Below are 18,135 nucleotides of genomic sequence, written 5' to 3' on the forward strand. Positions count from 1 at the left end.
CCCCCCGTCGATGCCGCGTACTCCTCTCGCTGAGCTGGAGTACCGGCGTCGACGGCGAACACTTCCGGGATCGATCCGGGATTGATTTATCGTGTCTAGACAAGACGCGATAAATCGATCCCAGAAGATCGATCGCTTACATCCGGACCAGTGGGTAAGTATAGACGTACCCTTAGGCCCTTATTCAGCAAAGCACGTAATCACACACTGAGCATGGTTGACTTCAGAGGGGTTTAAGCATGTGCTGAAGTGTTTTGCTGAATCAAGGTCTACCCGAGGGGAGATTTTAAACAGGTCGGCTCTTTTTTCAGTAACTAAACTCACAGTTTGTGGAGAGGATGGGATCTATTTCCCAGCCATATTGATGTGGCATAAATGAGCTCCCTTTTGCTGGCAAAACGACAGCTGCAAAAAACGGAGTATTTGTGCCTTTAGCTTTCTCATCTGTGACCACAAACAGACAGAGGAGCCCGTATTGTAGGTGAAAAATGTAACTCTCAAAGGGATGCTTCCCAGCTGAAAGACACTTGGACACATGCATAACTTTACAGACCAGGAGTATTCCCGTGACTTCTGGGCTCCCAAACTGAGTTCAACGGGATTACTTCCAGTGAATAAAGATGAGCACATGAGCATAGATGCGGACTCCATAGGTGCTCCGGGACTGGAGCACCCATGCGGAAAAAATAGTGGGTGCTGAGCACCCACTGGCAGCCCCCCTATCAGCTCCCCCCCACCCCCAGCGCCTCCCACCTGCTAGCAGGTCGTGCCGATCAGCATCTCCCCTTCCCTTCCCGCGCCTCCCGCCCATCGCAATCAGCTATTTTGCAGTGTGCAAGGAGGCTGGGAGGGAGGGGGGAGGAGCAAGGGGCAGGGGAGGGGTCTTGGGGAAAGGGGTGGAGTGGGAGCCTTTGAAAAGTCGGAGCCTATGAGCACATGCATAAATCCTTGCAGGATCAGGGCCAAATTTTCTGTCTCTCTGTCCTGAAATTCAGGAGAGAACATCTGTAAATAATTCCTTTCTGTCATTTTCACTGTAGGGGTATACATCGACTGGTAGTGCAAAAGAGCTAAAAACAATATTTTTATAAAGAGAACATCTGAAAGCATTTTGGGTGGGACAGTCCCTTTTTCAGACTGCCTTTGGCAGTGGGAGGAGGGCCGAAAGAGAATTGGAATAGCTATCTAATTTCCCCTTTCTCCACAGCCAGCCATAGAATTTGCAGCCAGTGGCTTAGAGGGGTGGAGCAGGGCCGGCTTTAAGCCGATTCCCTGGAATCAGGACCTGCGCCTAAGAGGGCCCCGCTCCGGAGGTCTTCAGCGGCATTTTGGCGGCGGGGGGTCCTTCGCTACCGCGGAAGACCCAGAGCGGACCCCCCCGCCGCCGAAGTGTCGCCGAAGCCCCGGACCGCTGCCGGGTATTGGAATCGGGCCCCGCGGGTCATAAAGCCGGCCCTGTGGTGGAGGAGGAGTGAGAGGGAGTGGAGGGGAGCCAGTTGTCACTTATGGGAATGTTACAGAATGAGACTCTATGAGGTGAAGACCTCCAAAAAGCTTACCATCAAATTTGATTCCCACACCTAGGGGATTCCTAACTCAGCACCAGGCCAACACCCCCACTGATCTGTATACAGTTCAGCCAGACAATGCATTGAATGCTTCTGCCATGTGGAAAAGATGGTACAGGGTTCAGAGCAGCCCATTGGAGCATTCAGGGGATGGGTAATTTCCCTTTAAATAATTTGTGGACGGGGCAGCTCTAGCTTTTTTGCTGCCCCAAGCACGGCAGGCAGGCTGCCTTCGGTGGCATGCCTGCGGGAGGTCCCCAGTCCCGCGGATTCGGCGGCATGCCTGCGGGAGGTCCCCCGGTCCCGCGGCTTCGGCGTACCCGCTGCCGAATTGCCACCCAATCCGCGGGACCGGCAGACCTCCTGCAGGCAAGCCACCAAAGGCTGCCTGACTGCCGCCCTTGCAGAGACTGGCAGGGTGCCCCCCGCTTGGAGCGCTGGTGCCTGGAGCCGCCGCTGTTTGTGGAGCATCTAGTGATGGTCTCTGTGTTCTATGTTTAGAGATCTGCCAGAGCAGCAGGGTATGAAGGTAGCTAGGCCTTGCATGCTATATAAGGCCAGTAGACTGGGTTATTTGGACTCCACCATGCTCATGTGACGTCATAGAGTTTAAGGCCAGAAGGTTCGTTAGATCACCCAGTGCGACGTCCTGTATATTACATTCATCTTATGCTTGTTGTGTGACAAAGAAAAGACACAGCACCTAGACTGAGCCAAATCCCCAGCTGGTTTAAATTAGGTCCAGTGATGTTAATGTAACTAGGCAGATACTGCAGATACCTCCTTCCTACAGGTGAAGGAGAGACAGAGCTCAGGGGTTTAACAATGGACAGCTGGAGACATGTCTAATGGTGTTTGGCAGCCTTAAAGAGACACTGAAATGTTAAGGGAAGGATTAATACTCTTCATCCCCAAGAGATGGACTTCCTGCAAGATAAGGATTATTCCGTGCAAAAGGGATCTTTCCTAGATGCTGGGTACTTGCCTTGTTCCCGAATAGGCAATGGGAACATCTCTAGCAATTAATCTACCTTTAGAGACCAGTAATTTTTACAGGCTGGTTTGAATCCTCTGCTACTTCTGCAAACACCAGGGAGAGGCAAACCAGGAACACCAATAGGGGAATTGCAAAGATATTCAGTGACTAAAACCTTGCCGAATTCCCTGTCTATTAAGCAATTGTATAACCACTTCTCTTGCCATCATTCCATGCACTGCCACCTCTGATGCCCTAAACACAAACACAGCCTTACCTATTCAAACAGAAAGATGTACAAACACTAGATTTACTTTCCTCCATTTCTGCTGCTTGTTTACTTTTTGCCTTTTTCTCAGCTATGCATAACGAAAATTGACTGGTCATTTCATGTCCTGCATTACCCCAGTGCTGCAACATCTGGGTGGCAAAAACCACAGGGGAATATTTAATTGTCTAAAAACAACTATTTCCACGGCATTTTTTTTTTATTTCATGAAAATATTTCTCATGGTCTTAGTTTTCTTCTAAGAAAATTTGACTGGATGGTGGATCTTTTCATAAGGCTTTTTAACAGCAGTTGCATTCCATATAGTGATGAGGGAAATCTCTTACGCTGAGATACAACTGTAGTACCTTTCGCCCTTTTGTTGTCTTGTTCGTTAACCTGGTGGTTCCTGTATTTCTATAAGATTTTGGTATTGGTTAACAGACTTCCTGCTGTGTTTACTTTTAAAAAAAATGACACAGCTGGAGTTTTGCCTGAACCAATATCTAACCACCTTAAGCCAGAGTGGCATCTATTTCATAGCACTTCCTGCCCACACCGGCTTCTGTATTTTTTTTTTCACTCTCAATCAAAAGCAAAAGAAAATGCAAGAGGGGGGGGAAAATAAGATGGGCTTGATGTTTAAAAGTCCTCCATTTTGCAGGCCCAGTTTTGAACCCACACTTAATTCTGGACAGAAATATGGACCTCTAGCTCCCTGATCTCACCCACAAATCAGGCACAGTAGTTAGATAATGGACATGCTTAGGGTGACCATGTATTCCTGAAAAGTGGGACCAAGATTATCACACAGAGGAGCTGAAATCCATATTTTAGTACTCAAGTATGCTTATTTAGGAGCCTAAACTAGGATTAAAGAGCCTAATTTTAGGCCCTGTTTTAGTCTGGGAATGTCCCTGTTTTCACGACCTGCCCCAGTGTTTTGTCCCAGTTTTTGTAATGCCCCTGCAAAATGGACACCTCAAGGTGCTGCCGGCCAGCTAGCTGATCAAATTGAAGGCAGACTGACAGAACACAGGGTCACCTCAAGAACATCCCCTGGGACTGTCATGTTCTACCCTTTCCCCATCTCACACCTTCCAGGAAACCTGTATCCTCTGAACAAGAGTCCTTGAACCAGCTGAGCATCTAGCCCAGGATTACTGAATACTTTTGCATTGCTGAGACTCAATTATTCTATCATTTGGTACCTTCAGTCATTCATCCTTGTCCACTTTCACTTGACCAGGTACCTTGTGGTTTCATCTCTACTCCCTTCAGCTAATTATCTTAAAGGCAGATGCATTTCTCTTGGGCAAGAGGAGCATCCCTTCGCAGAACTCCACACCCTCTATCTCCATCCTCAGCTAAGGTCTCCCATAGGTCTCTATTGCCCATAGCCTTGACTTTGAGCTCTCCTCCTATATCTACAAATCACCTCCACAAAGTTTCCTGGCTGCATCGCTGCCATGACGTTGAGGTCCTGCTGAGGTCCTCGCCTGTATCTGCATCTTCTCTTGTCATTACTATTGCAATGCCCTTCTCTCTGGCTTTCCAGCTCCCAAGCTCTTCAGACTCTAGAATTCTGTCTGCTTTCTTACATTCTTAACACATCAGTCCCATCCACCAACAACTCCATCGGCTCCCCACTCATTCCAGGGTCCGGTTAAAAATGGCATTCATTGTTTATGAAACCCTTTTGTAGCCCGATTCACAGCTCCCTGTCTAGTTAACACTGGCCTCCTTTCTTTCCCCTCGCACAGTCTCACATCTGACCATGGCAGATCCTTCTGAACAACCTCCCTGTAGCTCTCTGCTTTGCCCATTTTCCAGCTCATGTCAGCTGAAGAGATATCTCTTCTCCTTTATCCATACCCACAAATGTCTCTCTCTCTCTCTCTTTCTGCCCTTATTTTCCTCTGTGACCTGAACTGAGTATGGTGGGATACAGACTGGATAAGAGAATCCAATATAAAATTAAGTTCTAGGGTATTACATTCAGTCCGGGATGGCGAGAATTAGGCACTTTGTCACATTCCCTCCTAAAAGTGTGAGCTTTCCGCAGGTGAGTTTCATCCTCTGTGAAGAACTAAGCAAAGATCAAGCAGCTACGACCTACTGCCAACTCGTAGGGGGGTCACTGCATGGCTGTGTCAGTCCATGGGCTAGAACAGCTTCCACTGCCCTTCTGTGTCCCTTGGAGGCACCGGATCCAGGCTGTCACACATGCAGTGGCTTCTCTTCTGGCCTTCTTCCTGCACCCCCCTCTATGTTGGCCTATGTAGGGCACATCCACCCCACCCCTACACAGCATATCTCAGGATTTTGTGATATGAAAGGCCTTGCCCAGGATCTTCAGGATTCATCACGGGGTGAATTTCACCTTAGCAGCACAAACTTTTACTTTACTTGTATAGTATGATCCCATTCTTACTGTACAATGAATTGTCCAAATACCATCTGTGGTTACTCACAGGTGATGGTGATGCACTCAGGCAATCCAGAAAGCGTGAGTAGCTTCAGGGTGCATTGCTTCTCTTCCAGCTCCACACATCACTTATTTATTTATTCATTTATTATTACAGTACAAATAAGCGATGGTCACATAAACACCACCCTATACCGGAAACCTACTGACCGCTATACTTAGCTACATGCCTCCAGCTTTCATCCAGATCACATCACATGATCCATTGTCTACAGCCAAGCCCTCAGATACAACCGCATTTGCTCCAATCCCTCAGACAGAGACAAACACCTACAGGATCTCTATCAAGCGTTCTTAAAACTACAACACCCACCTGGTGAAGTGAAGAAATATGTTGACAGAGCCAGAAGTCACCTACTACAGGACAGGCCCAACAAAGAAAGTAACAGAAGGCCACTAGCTGTCACCTACAGTCCCCAACTAAAACCTCTCCAGCGCATCATCAAGGATCTACAACCTATCCTGAAGGACAACCCCTCACTCTCACAGACCTTGGGAGACAGGCCAGTCCTCGCTTACAGATAGCCCCCCAACCTGAAGCAAATACTCACCAGCAACTACACACCACACAACAAAAACAGTAACCCAGGAACCAATCCCTGCAACAAACCCCTTGCCAACATTGTCCACATATCTATTCAAGGGACACCATCATAGGGACCTAACCACATCAGCCACACCATCAAGCGCTCATTCACCTGCACATCTACCGATGTGATATATGCCATCATGTGCCAGCAATGCCCCTCTGCTATGAACATTGGCCAAACTGGGCAGTCTCTACGCAAAAGAATAAATGAACATAAATCAGACATCAAGAATTGTAACATTAAAAACCAGTAGGAGAGCACTTCAATCTCCCTGGTCACTCAGTAACAGACTTAAAAGTGGCAATTCTTCAACAAATAAACGTCAAAAACAGACTTCAATGAGAAACTGCAAAACTGGAATTAATTTGCAAACTGGACACCATCAAATTAGGCCTGAATAAAGACTGTGAGTGGCTGGGTCACTACAAAAAGTAATTTCCCCTCTACGGATACTCACACCTTCTTATCAACTGTTGAGAATAGGCCACTTCCACCTTAATTGGTTAGCACTGACCCCCCCACTTGGTAAGGCAACTCCCATTTTTTCACGTGCTGTATATATATATATACTGCTTACTGTATTTTTCACTCCATGCATCTGACGAAGTGGGTTTTAGCCCACGAAAGCTTATGCCCAAATAAATTTGTTAGTCTCTAAGGTGCCACAAGGACTCCTCATTGTTTCTGTTTATTTCAGATTCTTAAACACCAAGGAAGTGTAAGAACACATAGGAGGTTATAAATGGGAAACAGAAAATTTAGGCTGACTCTAAGAATGAATTTCCTGACAGTCAGATCTATTAGAGTGACGGAAGCACCAACACATTTAAATACAGATGGGTCAATACACTAGAAAAATACTCTGTAGGGAACAATTCTGCTTAGGCAGGAGCGTGGGGTAAATCACTGAATGGGTCTTTTTCGCCTCTCGGACTTTGAGGATTCTAAGCATATTGGCTTAAGTGGTGTCTTTACTAATTGTTACAGTTTTCACTCCGAGGGCCAGCACTTTTTTTTCTTTCCCTTTCTGTATTTCTAAACACAGGGGAAAAAATGAGGGAGATGGGTGGGTGGAAGTGGCTGAAAAAGGAAGCTAAAGGGTGGGTGTTCGCTAGTTTACTAATGTGATAGATCTAAAGAGAAACAGTGCTCTTTAGTGCAGGAGGGGAAGGAAAGGGAAAACCTAGGCCTGGCTAAATTCCAGCCCTGGCTCTTTTTCACCCTTTTGGGCAAATAATGGTGTTTCCCATAGTAGTACTTGGGCCTTTATTTGATTTTTACAGGCAGCCACGGTATGGCCTTGCTTAAATTCCATTCACACACCAATACAAATCTGCATACGCCTCAACCTGTTCTTTTTGCACTAAAAATATTGTACCTGACTCTCCTCCGACTGGCCCCAATGCGTCCCCATCATTGACTTCAACAGAGTGATTCCTGATTTACATTGGTGTAAATGGGCCTGATTCTCCTCTGATGTAAATCAGAGGAGAATCAGGCCCATTGGTGCACGGAAGAGCCAAAGCAGCATCATGCTAATGCAGCATGTTAAAAAAACCCGCAAACCCACCGAATGTATATCTTAAAATCTTGGGATGAAATTCTGGCCCCATTGAAGTCAACAGGAGTTTTGCCATTGACTTTAACAGCCCCAGATTTCACCCTTGATTGTTATGCATTGTTTCATCACATGTGGTGCTCTTTAAAGGAAGAGGCCAAATTCTGAGTTCTGTCACAGCTGTATAAATTCAGAGCAAGTCGGTTCATTTCAGTGGAGTCCCTACAGATTTACACCAGGGAAACTGTTAGCAAAATTTGGCCTGGTACCATTTATATTTTTAATAGGTTAAAAATGAAAAACGTCTTGCTGGGCAGGCTATTTAGAAACCAGTCTAAGGGCCAAATTTGGCTTCGCAGCTATGGACGCACAGCTTTCCATTGAGGTTGATGGGAGTTACTTGTGTGTTTCTGACAGCAGAATTTGACCCTACATTTGGATTAGGGCAAAAGTCACACTGCATGTTGGGCTTCACTGTGATCTTTCTTACACCAGTCTAAGTTGGGAGCAACTCCACCAAAGCCAACAAGTCATTCTGAGCCCAAAATCAGGCCCATTGGGCCTTAAATCTATCTGCATAGCTGAGTAAAGGTTACATGATCCACCCACATGTGCAATTCTCTGTGAGCCAAAGCCTGGTCCCATTGAATCGGTGGGAGGTTTAATATTCTATTCTGTTCTACACAGGTTCTTATACTGTGCTCATCACTGTAGTATCTGAGCATAGGATCTGGGAGACTTCAGTGGGACCATGAGTTGACATTAGAAAGAGCTGCACTGGGGATAGGTCAGGGGCAGGCAACCTATGGCACGCGTGCCAAAGGCGGCACACGAGCTGATTTTCAGTGGCACTCACACTGCCCAGGCGTTGGCCACCGGTCCAGGGGGCTCTGGATTTTAATTTAATTTTAAATGAAGCTTCTTAAACATTTTGAAAACCTTATTTACTTTACATACAATAATAGTTTAGTTATATATTATAGACTTATAGAAAGAGACCTTCTAAAAACGTTAAAATGTATTCCTGGCACGCAAAACCTTAAATTAGCGTGAATAAATGAAGACTCGGCACATCACTTCTGAAAAGTTGCCGACCCCTGGGATAGGTTTTGATATATGGTTATAATTAATAAAGAGACTAAATCCTGTGGTCATTATTCAGGAAGGAAACCACTGGAAGTTTGCTTGTGTGACCCACACACCTCCTGGGTGTGGTGTTCTGTCCCATCTAGTGGCACTGAGACCACTTAGAGAGAGAGATAAAATGAGTCTGCTCTACAGCATTCACTAATGGCCAGTTGGCTTTTAGCTCATGTAGTAGAGGCTCATGCACTCAGCTCCAGAGATCCCCGGTTCAATCCTGCCTGCGGACAGTCAGCGTTACACTTGAATAAGGAGTGAGTAAAATCTGAGGAAGGATTTTAGGATCTGGCCTAAACTTTGAGCAAGTTTCTTAGCTGGTTTATATTTCCCCATAAATCATCAGACTACTTTATTACCTGACCCTTAAAAAACCGCAGGTGTCCTAAGCAGGCATCAGCAATTCAATGAAGGTGTTGTGATCTGTATACGCACACATTAAACTGCCCCGGCTCCCCATGGTGGAGAAGTACAACATTACATACGCGCTCTGAGCTAACGGGCATGCTGAGAATGACGCAGAAATGGTCAAAATAATCAAATGCCATATAGGTCTTGCACTTACTGGCTGAGAGGCTTATGTCGACTGGACTTGGTTTATTTTTCTTTACAGACAGTGCCTGGTGCTATCACACAAACATGGAAAGAACTGAGCTTCATGGCCTGAAAAAGCACATTCTGCTCCACCTCCATGTTAGTTTACTCTGGAACGGAATAGCTAGGCTATGGGTGGTCTTTTACCTTTCAGCACAAAGAAGATATACCATCTATGTAGGTACTTGGATGGTCCTCAATACCAGAGTATCCATTGACAATATACTTATCCAATCGCTAATCTCACTGCATTATGACCAGCTGTGACCCAAGAACCTGTTAATGTCCACTGGCAAGGGAGTGCAATGGGCAGTGCAGGGATCTCCTGGGTCGGATATGTTTGCATGTGAGGTCTCAAATAAAAGCCGGCATCACACTGGTCATCAGTATCATTGTGAAATTTATGTACAGAAACTGTTTAAGGAGTTATGTATAGACACTTAAAATACGTTCTTAAAGTCTGTCTCAAGGCACGGGTCCACTGGCAAAGGAAAAATAACAGGTTTCCTGTCAGACAAGAGATCTAGCTCTACCTATGCGTTTACATGTAAACTGAGTATTGTCTCTTTCACAATGGGTTTCCCATCAGCAGTCTGAACTAAAGGCAAATGAAAGATTGTGGAAAGACTCTAAGGGCTAGTCTACCCTAGAATCACTACAGCGGCATAATTACTCCACCACCCCGAATGGTGGTAGCTATGTCAGCGGGAGAGCATCTCCCACCGACACAGCGTTGTCCACACCGGCACTTAGGTTGGTGTAAGTTATGTCATAAGTTATATCAAAATAAGCATTAGTGTAGACCTGCCCTCTCTCAGGAAGAGTAGCACAGCAGAGGGGAGGGAACCCTGTCTGGAGATGCACATCAAAGGTTTTCTTGACTATATTTGGGGTGCAGAGAAGACACATGGGCACCCTTGACTGGGGACTAAAAGGACAGCAGTTTTCTTCATGAAAAAGAGGTCTCAATCAGGCTTGGTCAAACACGCTGAAGAGAACTTTGGAAGCGATAGACTTCTTTAGACAGAATGTTAACCTGTTAGTTAAATGTAGTCTTTAGAAAGGGTGGTACGATTTCATTTTATATGTAACCATTTGTTTCCAATATTCTTATCCACTTTCACTTGAATCGCTGTTCTTTGATAAAAAACTTATTCTTGTTTTCACTACAAATATACCTCAGTGCTGTGGTGTTAAGCAAAGTGATGATCCTGAGTTGAATCTTACAAGCTGGTGTGTGCTATTCCTTTGGGAACAACAGACCGGGTAATTCTGTGAGTGTTCAGTGAAAAGGGGGCTAGACACTGCAGGCAATGCTCCGAGGACTTGGGGGCTGGTGAGTGCCTTTTAATACCTGCCCGGAGAGAGTGAGGCCTGTGGACGCAGGGAAGGCAGTGCTTGTGCTGCCAAAAGCTGTTGGTTTTAGGGAGCTGATGCACAGCAGGCATAGACACAAGCCCTTCACAAGGGCAGGTGGTGGTGAGATGCCTCAGAACCCTGGGGGAGCATTACACCAGTTCTCCCCCGACTCCCTCTTCTCTCTCTCTGGGTTTAATACTGCCACCCATCACCATAGTAATGACTTGTTGATCGTACTCAATTATGGCAGCCTCTTTCACCCATTTCTCCCATGAACATTCTCACACCTCCCATGCTGCCCCATATGCTTGGATCATATGGCCTCCCATGGCTATTGCCCTGTCCTTCAAATCCCTTTCTGAGACCCAACTCTACACATTTTTTCCCTGAAAAGTGCCTTTCTTCTATGGAAAATTTACATTTTTCATTGAAAAAACAAATGCCTGGAAATCAAAATATTTCAAGATATCCCATCATGGTGCCTCATGGGAGTTGTAGATCAGCTTCCTCATTTCCCCATTCTCCTTTTTGGGACAGGATCTCCAGTTGGACTACATCTTCCAGGATGCACTACAGCCTGGGACTTCCATGATGCAACTGCATCCCCTCACGTAGGGAGCCCGTTTTATAGAGGAGAATGGTAGCATGAGGCAGCGAACTACAACTACCATGAGGCACTGTGGCAGCATTTCAGAATCAAAATATTTCAGTTTTTGATTTTTTTTTTTTGCCGACTCAAAATTTTCCATTCTGAAAATCCCACTTTCCACTTCGCTCTATTATTTAGTGTCTCTTATTCACTCATCTTATTAAAAACAAATAAACAAACGACATTTGTACACTTAGGTCCTGATCATGTGTCATCTTACATCTGAGCAGACTGCTATGTCCATGTGGAGTCACAGCCTACCCACGCACAAGGAGTTGCAGGGTCAAATTAGTTAAAAATATATGCAGCCTTGCATTCCTACTGCTGTCATCCTCCTTTTTCTTCTTTTCCCTTTTCCATCCCAATTATCAGAGGGTTAGCTGTGTTAGTCTGGACCTGTAAAAAGCGACAAAGAGTCCTGTGGCACCTTATAGACTAACAGACGTATCGGAGCATACGCTTTCGTGGGTGAACGCGTCTGACGAAGTGGGTATTCACCCACGAAAGCTTATGCTCCGATACGTCTGTTAGTCTATAAGGTGCCACAGGACTCTTCGTTGCTTTTTACATCCCAGTTATGTTTTTCATCCCTCTGAGCCACCTGGCACCTCTTTACATTGTAAGTTTTTTGGGTCAGGGAGTGTCTTTTATTGCATAGTTGCACAACACTAGATCTAGCTCTAATCCGGATTAGGGCCTATGGGTGCTCCTGGAATAATAATAATTAACAGTTCATTTCATTATCACAATCTCTGAGGTTTACAATAGGTTAAGTATAGAAGGGTCGTTCTGGTGGAATGAACATTAAAGGACCAATACGTTATTGGTAAATTAATGTATTTTTCATGAATCATTACAAAGATGACACATTTTATAAGTGTTCATTTTAGGATGAAATAATCTGTGGCAGAATAGGACATTGGTCTTTTATGAGCAGGGTCTCAAACAACATTAGGGATGTGACCTAGCAAAGATCATGTTAACAATTATACAAGACAGTTTCTTCATTAAGAGTCTCTTTCCCCCTTTGCTCTCCATCTCTCCTGATGTAAGGGCTCAATCATGCAAGGAACACGCAAGGTTCATTCTGGCCCTGATACAGCAAAACGCTTACATCCAGACTTCACTTTAAATTCATGAGCAGTCCCACTGAGACTCCTTCGTAAAAGTGATGGCCTTAATTCTCAGGTTTCCGAAGGCTGTTTGAAACCAGAAGGCTCACTTGGCCTTCTTTCCTTCACCAAAGTATCCAAGCACCTTACAAACTTTCATAGCTTTCCTGTAAGATAAGGAAATATCCCCATTTTGCAGCTATGGGATGACTGAATGATTTGTTTAAGACCACACAGGAAGTCTGTAACTGAGGGGGAAATTGAACCCACTGAGCCTAGTGCCAATGTGCTATCCACTAGACCATCCTTCCTCCCTGCTTTAGCAGTGTTAAGGTGTCTTAAAGCAGGTAGAAATATTAAGGCTCTTTCTCTCTCCCTTTACTATACTGCTTGAGTTGCAAAAAGGTGCTTTATTAGGCCTGATTCTCAGTTAACCTCTGTGCTAATTATAGAGCAGGCTGCAATGATTAAGGATTCATAATGATTTCCCCTCTTACCCTCTAGTCATTTGGAAACTTTCATCTCTTGGACTAAAATTTTCCATGCTTGGGGGCTCTCTCCAATGGTAGATTTGTTCTGAAGGCTTGAAGAAAAAGGGGGTCAGTTGTTCTTAAGCATAAGGAGCGTAGGGAAAAAAAGATACACTTTTCCCATTGCAAAATAAAATAAAAATAAAATAAAAATTCATGCATTCATTTATTTGAACACCTGTATGGTCAAAAAGGAGTTGCAATGTGACTTAGAAATAACCCTTCCTGAAAATAATAAAAATACTACCTAGCTCTTTTCATCTGTAGATTCAAAGCACTTTACAAAGAAGGTATCAATAATTTCAGTTTACAGACAAGGACACTGAAAACAGAAGCCATTTGCCTAAAGTAACCCAGTGGGTTTGAACTAGAAGCCAAATCTCCTAAGATCTAGTCCAGTGTATTACCCACTGGACCACACTGACTAATTACCCTGGAGAAAAGTGGCAGCTTCGTGGTATACATGGGTATTCCCTTCACCCTGTCCCTGCACAGGTATTCCATACCCTTAACACTTCCTGTATGCAGCCTTTCAGGCCACATGTGCCCTGATGAGCCAGCACTAGGATATGGGCCAAAATGCATGGCTGTGTTTTAATATATATGATACCAAAAGAGTCGAGTAATGTGACAGCACAATTCTGTACTAACCAGCTGCTTGAAAACAATAGCTCTAATATCTGACAACACTAAAACAGGAGAGGTTATCCACTGCTGGGACAGCTGCGTGTAATTTCAAGAGCAACCTGGTCTCATTCTAAATGTACCAAAAAACCAATAAACTTTTTCTCTGCTGCTGGATGTAGCATGGTCTGTGTCAAATTAAAAATCTCCAACAGGCCAGGAAAATTACAAAAATTAACCTCAACTGACAATAATATGGATAATCACTTGAAGCCAGCTACCAATAAGAATCTGCAGTTATTCTGCTAGTGTTTTCTTTCCAAAAAGCCCTATGATCAGAAATCAGACATTCTGGTCAGGATGTGAGTATAGGCTACAGGAGAACAAATACACTAGAATTGAAATAAGTGGTCATGGTTTCTGCTAAACTCAGGCCACTTCCTGATTTGAATCAAGGACCAGATCCTACAAACCCTTACACACATGAGTAACTGTAAGGCAGGAAGTCCCTCATGTTCAATGGTACTAATCACAGGCAGAAAGTTACTCATGTGTGATTGTAGGACCAAGGTCCTAGTTAGCACTATGCAGTACATGCACAGGTGTAGTTTTTAGATCTTCATACAAATGTGTTTCCTTTCTTTTTATTTTATGTTTTTCAAAATCAATCTTCAAAGCCAGCACAAAAAACTGCAGTCCACTTTCACAAATTCTTTCTTTAACAGGTTTGCAGAAACGTCAACAACAGCAGAATCTGGAGCAGAGCTTTTAAACTGATACAAACTTAAATCCATAAAAATGAACACAAAAAGCCAACAACAACAAAGCAGATAAAATTATGGGGGATGGTTAATACGACATCATATAATACTCTGCCAGGAATATAGCTTTTTCTGATCAATATCCAACCAACAAGAGAAGAAATTAAAAAGCACTCATCAAAGGTTAAAACCTACTTTTGACATAAGGGTAAATGTGGAAAATATCTCTTTTAACCTGCCAATGTGCAGATGTGATATATGACAAAGACCCAAAATGAGGAAAACTAAAAATGTTTCATGATGGGAAGCTAAAATGCTGGAGATTCCTTTCTTTAATGTTGATGACTTTTTCCATAGCTGCAGTTTCATGGTTCTTTATTTCTGATTTAAATATTCTCAACAACAGCAGAACAGAGGAGACTAAATGTGTGTGGACCATAGAACTTTGGGAATAGGCGACTTTCCTTGAAAGGAAGTACTCTTGAGGGTGGGAAATAGAGTTAACCCCATAGAAAATGTTATTAGGGCAGCCTCCTGTTTTAAGGGACCATTCAAATTACCACCATATGTAGTGAGTACAAGTCTGATCCACATTTATCAGATTAGATGGTCAACTCCATTGAGCAATCAATTTTTGTTAGTGTCTTGATTGGTATTTTAGGACACATCCCACTGTTAACGGGAATGTGCAGAAAACATACCATTGTCTTGGGGGAGACTTAAGAGGATTTTTCTGAAATAAGAAATGTCATGATACTAATACAGGAACCCAAGTTTGGCAATTCAACAAGATGGAAGTCAAAATACAACCCCCCTGAACTGCAAACATTTCTATTTCTCATTTTTAAAATAGCAATTCAGTGAAACTTTATCTCTTTCTGCCCTAGTAACCTTATTAAGTACTCTTTTATTAGCATGACTCAGTTGGGTGGCTGTCAGCTGGTCAAGTTATTTTTACTGCAATGAGCATTTCACTGGTGGAAAAAGAATGTAACTCTCTCCCTGCAAAGCATGTCAGTAGCTCTGTAAGGAAGGAAAGTATCATTGAAAAGTTCCTGTATTGTATCCACCAATCAAAAGCAATGACCAAAAGGATCTGACTATGTCCAGGAGTCTAACTGTACTTCATTAGCATTCAACACTCTAAGGTTACAGTATAACCAAGGTCACATGATTGAGTGGACAGAGGCTGAGTTTTCAAATCCCACCCCCTGAGAAAGGAAATGCAGCTCACTACACTAAGCCTGCAGGCAGGAGTTGGTTAGTTTCTCTAGGCCTCTCAAATAAACTTTCAAATCTATCACAATATCATTTTGTAGTGCCTCTCCTTACACGCTGGATGCCAACATGATTTACAGAGATACACCATCAACTTCAAAACCCCACTTTCTGCCTGAAAATCTGTTGCCTGCCATTGTCACAAAGAGGCACTCAAATGACTATATATGAAAGAGGTTAGAAGGGGGAAAGTGTTTTCTCTATTTTTTCCAGTTTGTTTACTTTGGACATTCCATAGCACTCTGTTTATAGCCCTTTTCTCTGTTCCCCATGTACAGCCAGTCATTTCCCCCTATTCTATGTATTGCATACAGCAACAGGGGAGAGAAAAACAATTTTTAAAGACAGGAAAATGTGATTATGAAACCACAGAAACTTGTGGGGAGCCTCAGATGTAGGACTTGAAACTAATTTAAGCTCTTTTTTTAAAAAAAATGAGTAGGTTTCGGGTTGAGCAGGGCACTTTAAAATGAGAACAAAATGAGAGAGAAATTAAGGTAGAAACGGCATGTTTAATGTCACCCAAGTTTAATAAAATGACAACAAAAACACTCAGACAGTCTCAAAACTTTCTTTTTTTCAGTTCCTGCTCATTCAAACACTAAAATTTCCTGGAACTTCAGATTTCCTTTTCTCATGCACATTTTACAGGCACAAACACTCTAGGTCACACAAACACACACACATATATATATACACACTCTGGCACTTATACACACAGCCGCACGCTTTCACATATCAACACACGGTCGCATACATACAACATCACCCTTCAACATTCTGTCATGTACATGGATGCCCATTCTCATGTGTCACACTCTCACTTGCACGCACACATATATGCTCCCTCACACACAAATGTGTTCTCCGACACACACTCCCTCCAACATCACATCGTTTGTACATACACATAATCGCTCCCACTGTTACACATCCGTGTCTCTCTGTCAGATGCTTCCACTCTCCTCTGATGTTCACACTCACACCTTCAGCCATCTTTCACAATCACACACATCCTCTTTCTCTCTCACACACCGCTCTACGCTTCTCTCACAATAACACACTGAGACCCCTTCACACAATTGCATTCACTCTCACCTACACAAACTCTCTCACTCTTGCCTGTGTGGATCTCTCACCATAACACACACAAACACCCCGGGTGTATCTCTGACCTTACACCCACACACGACCCTGTGTGTGTCTCTCTCACACACCCCTGTGTGTAGTTCTCACCATTATCCACACACCCATCCCTATGGGTGTGTATCGCTCACAATTGCACACACCTGTGTGTGTGTGTCTCTCTCACACACCCCCCATGTGTATCTCTGACTATTGTACATACACACACCCCTGTGTGTCTCTCTCACCATTACACCCCTGTGTGTCTCTCTCACAGGTACACCCCCATGTGTACCTCTCATCATTACACACGCATGTGTGTAACTCACAATTACACCCCCCGTGTTTCTCTCTTTCTCACACACATCCAGTGTGTATCTCTCACAATCACACACACACCCCTCCCTGCGTGTCTCTCACCACTACATATACACACGTTTGTAACTCAGTTACACACCCCGTGTGTCTCTCTCACCATTACACACACAGACACACACCTCCTCCCTGAGTGTCTCTCACTGTCACCTCTACACAGACACACGTTTGTAACTCACAGTTACACACCCCGTGTGTCTCTCTCACGATTACACACACACACACACACACACACACACACACACACAGCCGCCACTCCCGGCTCAGCGCCAGCCCCTGCCGCGCATCTCACTCTGTTCCGCGCTCCGGACCCCAGCCCGGGACCCCCCCAAGCCCCGCAACGCGCCGCGGACCCACCTGTTCTCAGCCGCCTGGAGCGGGGCCGCAGCGGGGCTCAGCGATCCCAGCGGCTGCCCCGTCCGAGCTCCGCGCCGTGCCCCAGCTGCTGCATCCACCCACCGCCTCCGCTGCCGGGGGGAAGTGAGTGGGGAGCTCAGCCTGGCTGGCTGCCACCCTGGGTCTCCCCTCACCTCCCCGCCCCTCTCGCAGATCCCTCCTCCCCCTGGGCAAGGAATCCCCCGCCCCACCCCTCTTCTGGAGACTCAGTAACCTCCCAGCCCCGGGGCACAGTCCCCACTCTGTGGATTTCCTGCGCCTGGCAGCATCATACGCTAAGTGTGTGACTAGAGATTCACAGATCCGGAGGAGGCTAGGAAGCAGGGGACGTTGTGACCCTCGAGGGGACTTCCTATATAGCAAAGACAACTTCCCCATGGGAATTCCGAGAGCAGATCGTCCAGCGAAACAGCCAGTCTTGATTTAAAAATGATCAGTGGTGGAGACTCCTTCAGGACTCTTGGTAAATTGTTCCCGTGCTTAATTACCGTCTAGGTTAAAAATGGACCCTTTACATTTGAGTTTGTCTGACTTCAACTTCCAGCCCTTGGATCCTGATCTCCCTGTCTCTGCTAGAATGAAGAGCCAGTTATTCAATATTTGTTTCCCATACAGATATTTATAGACTATAATCAACTCACCCCTTAACTGTCTCTTTGTTAAGCTAAATTAGGATGACCAGATGGCCTGATTTTATAGGGACAGTCCCGATTTTTGGGTCTTTTTCTTATATAGGCTCCTATT

The 18,135-nt window shown here is 44.7% G+C and overlaps 1 protein-coding gene across 2 annotated transcripts in view; it reads right to left on the reverse strand.

Moving 5' to 3' along the window:
- The window catches only part of PRKCQ (protein kinase C theta), an 89,435-nt gene extending 71,981 nt beyond the window's left edge, over window positions 1-17,454 (reverse strand). For both annotated transcript variants that reach the window (XM_026648616.2, XM_026648615.2), the window contains exon 1: window positions 17,353-17,454. The gene's annotated coding sequence lies outside the window, so the exon portion shown is untranslated. The remainder of the gene's footprint in view (window positions 1-17,352) is intronic.
- Between the last annotated feature and the right edge of the window lie 681 nt (window positions 17,455-18,135).

This window comes from Terrapene carolina, unplaced genomic scaffold (genome assembly GCF_002925995.2).
Source record: "Terrapene carolina triunguis isolate 2854851 unplaced genomic scaffold, T_m_triunguis-2.0 Scaffold68, whole genome shotgun sequence".
NCBI classification, from domain to species: Eukaryota; Metazoa; Chordata; order Testudines; family Emydidae; genus Terrapene; species Terrapene triunguis.